Below are 8,134 nucleotides of genomic sequence, written 5' to 3'. Positions count from 1 at the left end.
CCTAGGAAAGATGACGTTTTTGAAAAGTTTGATAGCTACTCGTGTATCGTTTGTAGGAGAAGCAATAGCTTCTATCCATTTTGAAACGTAATCGACGGCTACGAGTATATATTGATTTCCAAACGATGACGGAAATGGTCCCATGAAGTCTATTCCCCAGACGTCAAATATTTCTACTTCAAGAATGCCTTTTTGAGGCATTTCATCGCGTCTTGAAATGTTTCCAGTTCGTTGGCATCTATCACAGCTTAGTACAACAAAATGGACGTCTTTCCACAAGTTGGGCCAGAAAAGTCCAGATTGAAGGATTTTGGCGCAGGTTCTAGATGTGCTATGGTGTCCTCCACACGGTGCAGAATGGCAATGTGTTATTATGCTTCTTATTTCCTCCTCGGGTACACAACGTCTAAAGATTCCATCGGGGCCTCTTTTGAACAGGAGTGGGTCGTCCCAATAGTAATGTTTTAGGTCGTGGAAGAATTTCTTCTTCTGTTGGTAACTTAGATCAGGAGGAAGCACACCAGCAGCTAGGTAATTTACGAAATCTGCATACCAAGGTGCGTCAGATCGGGCTAAAGCTATGTCTTCTAATTTGTTGGTTTCAGAGTTTGGATGGTATGGTTCGAATTCATTTGCCTCTAATTGGGCGATGAGTCTTTCATAAGGGAAATCATCGTCAATTGGTACTTGTTCGGGTTTCAGATTTTCTAATCGAGAGAGGTGATCTGCTACGACATTTTCAGTGCCTTTCTTATCTTTAATTTCCAGGTCGAACTCTTGCAGTAATAAGATCCATCTCAAAAGTCTTGGTTTGGCGTCCTTTTTGGTTAGGAGGTACCTAATGGCAGCGTGGTCAGTGTATATGATTATTTTGGCTCCTACCAGGTAAGAACGGAATTTGTCTAATGCGAATACGACAGCTAATAATTCTTTTTCTGTCGTGGCATAATTCATCTGAGCTTCGTCTAGGGTTCTATTCGCATAATATATGACATGTAGTTTCTTATCCTTTCTTTGTCCTAGAACGGCTCCTACAGCATAATCACTTGCGTCACACATTATTTCGAAAGGTTCATTCCAGTCGGGAGGTTGCATAATTGGCGCAGAGATCAATGCTTGTTTAAGCGTTTGAAATGCTTCAGTGCATTTATCGGTGAAAATAAATTCGGCGTCTTTCATGAGTAGTTCAGTTAAGGGTTTGGTTATTTTAGAGAAATCCTTAATGAAGCGTCGGTAAAAACCAGCATGTCCCAGAAAACTTCTTATTTCTCTAACGGTTTTGGGAGGTTGAAGGTTTTCGATAATTTCGATTTTTGCTTTATCAACTTCGATTCCTCTATCGGATACGATGTGTCCAAGTACAATTCCTTGTCGAACCATGAAATGGCATTTTTCCCAGTTAAGGACTAGGTTTACGCTTACGCATCGTTTAAGCACCATTTCAAGGTTTTCTAAACATGTTTCAAAACTTCCTCCACAGACAGAGAAGTCGTCCATAAAGACCTCCATTATTCCATCTAGGAAGTCGGCAAATATTGCCATCATGCATCTTTGGAAGGTCGCGGGTGCATTGCAGAGCCCAAAAGGCATTCGTCTATAAGCGAATGTACCATAAGGACATGTGAATGTGGTCTTCTCTTGGTCGTCAGGGTGGATAGGAATTTGGAAAAATCCGGAGTATCCATCCAGATAACAAAAATGTGAGTGTTTAGCTAGGCGTTCGAGCATTTGATCTATGAAAGGTAAAGGGAAATGGTCTTTTCGGGTAGCTTTATTTAGCTTCCTATAGTCAATGCACATTCTCCATCCAGTTTGGGTACGTTGTGCTACAGATTCTCCTTTTGCATTAGTGATTACAGTGACTCCTCCTTTCTTTGGTACGACGTGAACAGGGCTAACCCATTTACTGTCGGATATAGGATATATTATTCCAGCTTCTAGCAGTTTTTGGATTTCCTTTTTAACCACATCGCTCATAATAGGGTTTATTCGCCTCTGATGTTCCCTAGAGGTTTTACTATCGTCTTCGAGCATAATGCGGTGCATACACAGAGAAGGGCTTATACCTTTCAGATCTGATATGTTGTATCCTAAAGCGGTAGGGTATTTTCTTAGGACATTAAGTAATTTTTCAGTCTCGGTTCGTCCTAAGTTGGCGTTCACTATAACTGGTCGGTTTAGTTCTTCGTCTAGAAATTCGTATCTAAGATCGGTAGGAAGTGTTTTCAGCTCTATACCAGGTTTCTTAGGTCCAGGTATAGGATCTGGAGTTAAAGCTAAGCATTCACTCAGGTGTTTATCTTGATATTCCTCACGCCAGTTGTCATCTTCAAAAATTGGCGGCATAGGAATTCTTAGGGTTTCGGTTTCCTTATTTGGTTCGGATTCTATTTCCTTGACACACTCGTCGATTATGTCAGCAGAACAGCATGTGTCAATTATAGAAGGTGCTTTTAGGAATTGGGAAAGGATAAATTCTATTTTCTCTTCTCCTACTTCGAAAGTAAGCTTTCCTCGCTTTACATCTATAATTGCACCAGCGGTTGCTAAAAATGGTCTTCCTAATATGATCGGGATGTTAGAATCTTCTTGGATATCCATAATGATGAAGTCAGTTGGGATGTAGAATTGACCTACACGAACAGGGATATTCTATAACATTCCTACAGGGTATTTAACTGAACGGTCTGCTAGTTGAAGAGACATTCTTGTTGCTTTAAGCTCACCTAGATTGAGTTTCTTACAGGTTGAAAGAGGCATCAAACTAACACTAGCTCCTAGATCGCACAAGGCTTTCTCTATGATGGTTTTTCCAATTACGCAGGGTATAGAGAAACTACCAGGGTCTTTCAGTTTTGGAGGCATGTTATTTTGGATGATAGCGTTACATTCAGCGGTAAGCGTTATAGTTTCGTTATCCTCGAGTTTCTTTTTGTTTGATAAGATTTCTTTTAAGAACTTAGCGTACGGAGGCATCTCAGTTATGGCTTCTGTGAATGGTATGGTTATGTTTAATTGCTTCAGAAGTTCTACAAATCTTTTAAATTGCGCTTCGGTTTTTGATTTAGCTAATCTCTGAGGGTAAGGAATTGGTGGCTTATAAGGTGGTGGTGGAACATAAGGTTTCTCTTTTTCGGGTTCCACTTCGTTATTGTTCTCATCAGTCTTAGCAGTTTGTTCGTCAGTTGTTTTCTTTTGGGTTTCCTTTGGCTCTTATTGTGACATGGGTACGTTTTGGGTTCTAGGATCTATGGGTCCATCGTAATTAGTTCCACTTCGTAGTGTTATCGCGTTCGCATGTCCTTTAGGATTGGGTTGAGGTTGAGCAGGAAACGTGCCAGCAGGGGCAGCAGTAGGTGCTTGTTGTTGAGCTACTTGTGAGATTTGAGTTTCTAACATTTTGTTATGCGTAGCTAAAGCATCTACTTTGTTCGATAGTTGTTTTAGTTGCTCGCTATTGTGGATGTTTTGATTCAGGAAGTCTTTATTGGTTTGTTGTTGGGAAGCTATGAAGTTCTCCATCATGATTTCTAGATTTGACTTCCTAGGGGTGTTTTGAGCAGCTACAGGCGCTTTTTGGTAGCCAGGTGGTACAGCAGGTGCTTGTCCAGGCGCGTACAACGCATTGTTGTTCTTATAAGAAAAGTTCGGGTGGTTTTTCCATCCAGGGTTGTACGTGTTAGAATAAGGGTTTCCTTGAGCGTAATTTACTTGATCAGATGGGACTCCAGTCAAGAGTTGGCATTCAGCAACTACATGCCCAGTCAATCCACAAATCTCGCAGTTAGGTGCTACAGCGGCAGCGGTGGCTGAAGGAGTGATGGTTAAATTCTCGATCTTTTGAGTTAAAGCGTCTACTTTAGCGTTAACGCGGTCTATACCACTTATTTCGTACATTCCTCCTTTGGTTTGGGCTTTCTCTAGAGCGGCTCGTTCTCCTCCCCATTGGTAATGGTTTTGTGCCATGTTCTCTATGAGTTTGTATGCTTCATCATGGGGTTTGTCCATTAATGCTCCGCCAGCAGCGGCATCTATAGTCATTTTAGTGTTATATAAGAGACCACCATAGAAAGTATGGATGATCAGCCATGGTTCGAGTCCATGATGAGGGCATATTCTAAGCATGTCCTTGTAACGTTCCCAAGCTTCGAAGAGCGATTCGTTATCTTTCTGGGTAAATCCGTTGATTTGACCTCTAAGCATAGCAGTTTTGCTAGGCGGAAAGTATCTCGCTAAGAATACTCTCTTCAATTCGTCCCACGTAGTTATGGAATTGGAAGGCAGGGATTGAAGCCACGCTCTCGCTCTATCTCTCAAGGAGAAAGGGAAAAGGCGTAATCGAATAGCTTCGGAACTAACGTTGTTGGCTTTGATAGTGTCGGCGTATTGCACGAACACGGATAAATGGAGATTGGGGTCGTCTACAGGGCTTCCAGAGAATTGATTCTGTTGAACAGCTTGGACCAGTGAAGGTTTCAGTTCGAAATTGTTCGCCTCAATCGCAGGTGGTGCGATACTTGAATGCGGTTCAGCGCGCGAAGGAGCGGCATAGTCTCTAAGAGGACGAATAGCAGCCATCTCTAACTTCGGGGTGATTTGATTAATTTGATCAGTAAAAATCAATTCCTGATTAATCGGAATTTCTGCTACTTCGGGAAGATTGCGAGCTCGACGTTTAACGTTAATGAAACGTTCGATCTCGTTAATTCGTTGTATTAAGTCTCCTCCTTCTGAACGAGTATTTGGCATACAATCGTTCAAAAAGAAAGGGAAGAATTGTCCTAGTCTCTACGGTGTAACAGTGAGTTACGATATCGACTTAAATAGTCCCCGGCAACGGCGCCAAAAACTTGATCGCGACTCTACGTGTCTATAAATCTGATAACTGCAAGTGCACAGTCGTGTCGTGTAGTTTTAAAAGATATCGAATCCACAGGGACTATGAATCGATCTACCGTTATCTAAGGTTACTATGTAAAGCTAGGAGTACTAAAATTTCGATTGTTCCTAAGGGAAAGTGATTGTGAGAAAATAAAGAATAATAATAAAAGACAGGTATCAGTATGTATTTCATTTAACTAAAGGTAATCCGAAGGTCCATTGGCTTTTGCATAATTAAATTAAAAATCTTTACTAATTCCAATTGATTAAAAATCCTCGTCTCAAACTTTCGCTCTGTTGATTCAGACTACTATCTGTCGCTACCGCGAAAATTAACAGAGTCGCCACTAACATATTTATCCTGAAGAGGAAGGGAATGCCAGCAAACCACAAAAACAAAACAACGGTCTCACGACCAGAGAAAAGGGTAAGGGAGTCGGTTACGCGAGGGGAAGGTATTAGCACCCCTCGCGCCCATCGTACTCGATGGTATCCACGCTAGTGTCTAAATCTATGGGTGTGTAAGCAAACTACGCTAATCTGGACTAAAATGAATGCAGAATGTAGGGAAAAGAAATGATTGTGCTCGCACGGGCCCTACCCCGCTGCCTACGTATCTGTTTTGCAGAATCAGAGCTACCGTAGCTCGGCTAACTAGTTTCTGTTTGTTTTATATTTTTTAGGTGAACAGGTTACATTCACACTCCGCTGCTCGACCTTTGGGGACTTATGCTTGGGAATGGAGCGGAAATAACAAGCTCTTAAGAAAAGAAAATCAAAGAGTGTGGTTTGTGTTTTAAAAGATGCATGAGGAAAACCTAAACTAAGGGGGAAAGCTTACTACCTAATGTTATCATACAAAGAGTACAAGTCTAAGCTAAGCTAATCAACCTACGGGGGAAAAAGGGAAGCACACAATAAGCACACAAACGAGCATCCGCTCGTAAAGCAAACAAAACCAACGGTACTGACCGAATGGTAGAAAAGCGGTCCCGCCATAGCCAAGGGGAGCAGCTCAACCCAAGTCAACCAAGCATTAGACCTCGTGAAAATGATCGGGCCATAGACAAGAGGGCGGACCCCTCTCAGCAACCAAGCCGTCACGGATCATAAAGGAAAACGGTGCGTGCGTACACCGAGCATCAACGTCGAGCGACGCGGGCTATAGGAAAGGCGGGGGTCCGGCTGCATGAACCCTTTTCCTGACATACTCGATAACAAGATCTTGTGCAGGTTCAGAAGCGAGCAACGCGTAGCGTGCGCATACTGAACAGACTCGATGAGACTAGGCGGGGGTTGATTGCTAACCCTTTCCGCGTGCCTTCCATGAGGACTTAACGTAGTGCCATATAGGACTTATTACACCGTGACTCCCTGCCGCAAAGCACAACTGTAAACACACCAACAAAAACAGAGCCTCTTTCGAGGGCTTGGCCAGATGCATGTCTAAGTCCTACTTCTCATGTTAAAGGATGATGCGAGAAAGCGATAAAATGCGAGAGAAATAAAATGAAACGGAATCAATACCAAACGGATGATGATCCGTAAACTATAGCGAAGAGAGCAAGGAAACTAGGATCCCGCGAGCGAGCTAGCAAAAGCAACAGCAAACATGTCAGCACTCCGATTAAACTCCGCATAAGCAATCAAGAGTCGACGCGATGAAAGTAAATCACGCGCCAACTTGTGCATCGGGCACAACAAATACCATACACCTGCAAGGGAAACAGAAATCTGGACAAGCAAGCATAATGATAAAGGATGCATGTAGAAACGCGAATCAGAGAGAGGATAAATGTCGTGTCCCGCAAATAAAGCGGAACACGAGAGCGGGCATCGACCAGAGCCTCCATGTTGCCTTGCATACTAGCACACACGTTAGAGATAACAAAACACCGCAATCGGAATTGCGTTATTGAATTATAAGCTGAACCAGAAATGGATAACGGAATAGAAAGTGAAAACATAACAAAAGCAAACAAGAAGAAACGTGGGATAGCATTCAAAAGCAAATCAAATATGTACACTAAAACTACGAAAGTCAAAACAAGTATTTACATGCACAACGGTACACCGAAACGGCAAAATCGGGTAAAAACAGTGAAAACTAAACTCGTCATAATTAAACCAAAATTTTATGGTAAGCTAAAAATATGTCAAGAAACTCAAATATGAAGTCAGAATTTACAAAATCGGCCCGGAAGCGCGACTTTCGGAACAGGGGCAGTAGCAAAAACGGTAAAAAAAGTCAGTCGAAACCAAAAATAAACTGTACAAACAGCTCCGAAAATATTATTACGTATGAAAAACAATATTCACATGCTCAAAAACTCTTCCTAAATCAAAAGTTATTACCAATTTGATAAAGTCGACATACCGCGCGTGTAAGTGTCAAAACCGAGCAAAACGCGATAAAAAAGTAACACAGATAATTTCCAGCAATCAAATACCGATTAATAGCACATGGAAACAACATTTTATTACTTAGAAACAAACCACAAACAATGCCAACAAATTTTGTTACAAATGCATCAAAAATACTATGTTTTTTTTATGAATGATGGAGGTGTAGTGTAGTGTAATGGTAAAGTGAATTATGCTGCATAATATACACTAAAAACCAGTCCCAAACATGCCTTGAAACCATACCCAAACTCAATACAATTCATCACATTGATTGACAAGAGATATCACATGTTCCATGGGTAGAAAGTGACAAGATGCAACAACACAACAAGCTCAATTAAAATTCTGCATAACTTGCCTTCAAAACAGCCCCGAAGCTTATCATCAATCATGTTACATGTCACAAATAGCCATGAAAAACAAACTACATTGATTCATACATTTTCAATTATTTTCATGAAGTAAAACTCAAACATCAGTACACTTAAACTCTCATGAATCAACCAAAAAAATAACCATATCTCAACAAGTTCAAATATATCCACCAAACATGTTTATGTCATACAACTTCAACATCTATGGATCAACAATCATGCATAAGAACTTCCAATTCAAGAGTAGAAGCATCATAACAACCACCAGTAACTTCACTATTTTGTTCAATATTTTACCAACTTTCTAATGCCCACCATAACAACAACTCAAGACAAACATTATCATTGGGGAAAATTCAGCATATAGACAATTTAGAACAACTCCAAAACAACACCAATGCCATGCTCTTATTCCTCAATCAAGTTCAAACAGATGCTACTATTTATTGCTCCATTAGCATCAAAACAAGAAT

The 8,134-nt window shown here is 41.1% G+C and overlaps 1 non-coding gene across 1 annotated transcript; it reads left to right on the top strand.

Annotated features, from left to right (window-relative positions):
* The first annotated feature begins 4,096 nt into the window (after positions 1-4,096).
* Positions 4,097-4,203, top strand: LOC131636974 (small nucleolar RNA R71). The gene has a single exon (XR_009294237.1). It is a non-coding gene; the product is annotated as a small nucleolar RNA R71 (small nucleolar RNA).
* Positions 4,204-8,134: the final 3,931 nt, after the last annotated feature.

Source organism: Vicia villosa, unplaced genomic scaffold (assembly GCF_029867415.1).
Source record: "Vicia villosa cultivar HV-30 ecotype Madison, WI unplaced genomic scaffold, Vvil1.0 ctg.001880F_1_1, whole genome shotgun sequence".
NCBI classification, from domain to species: Eukaryota; Viridiplantae; Streptophyta; class Magnoliopsida; order Fabales; family Fabaceae; genus Vicia; species Vicia villosa.
This window is presented reverse-complemented; position numbering and strand designations above follow the sequence as displayed.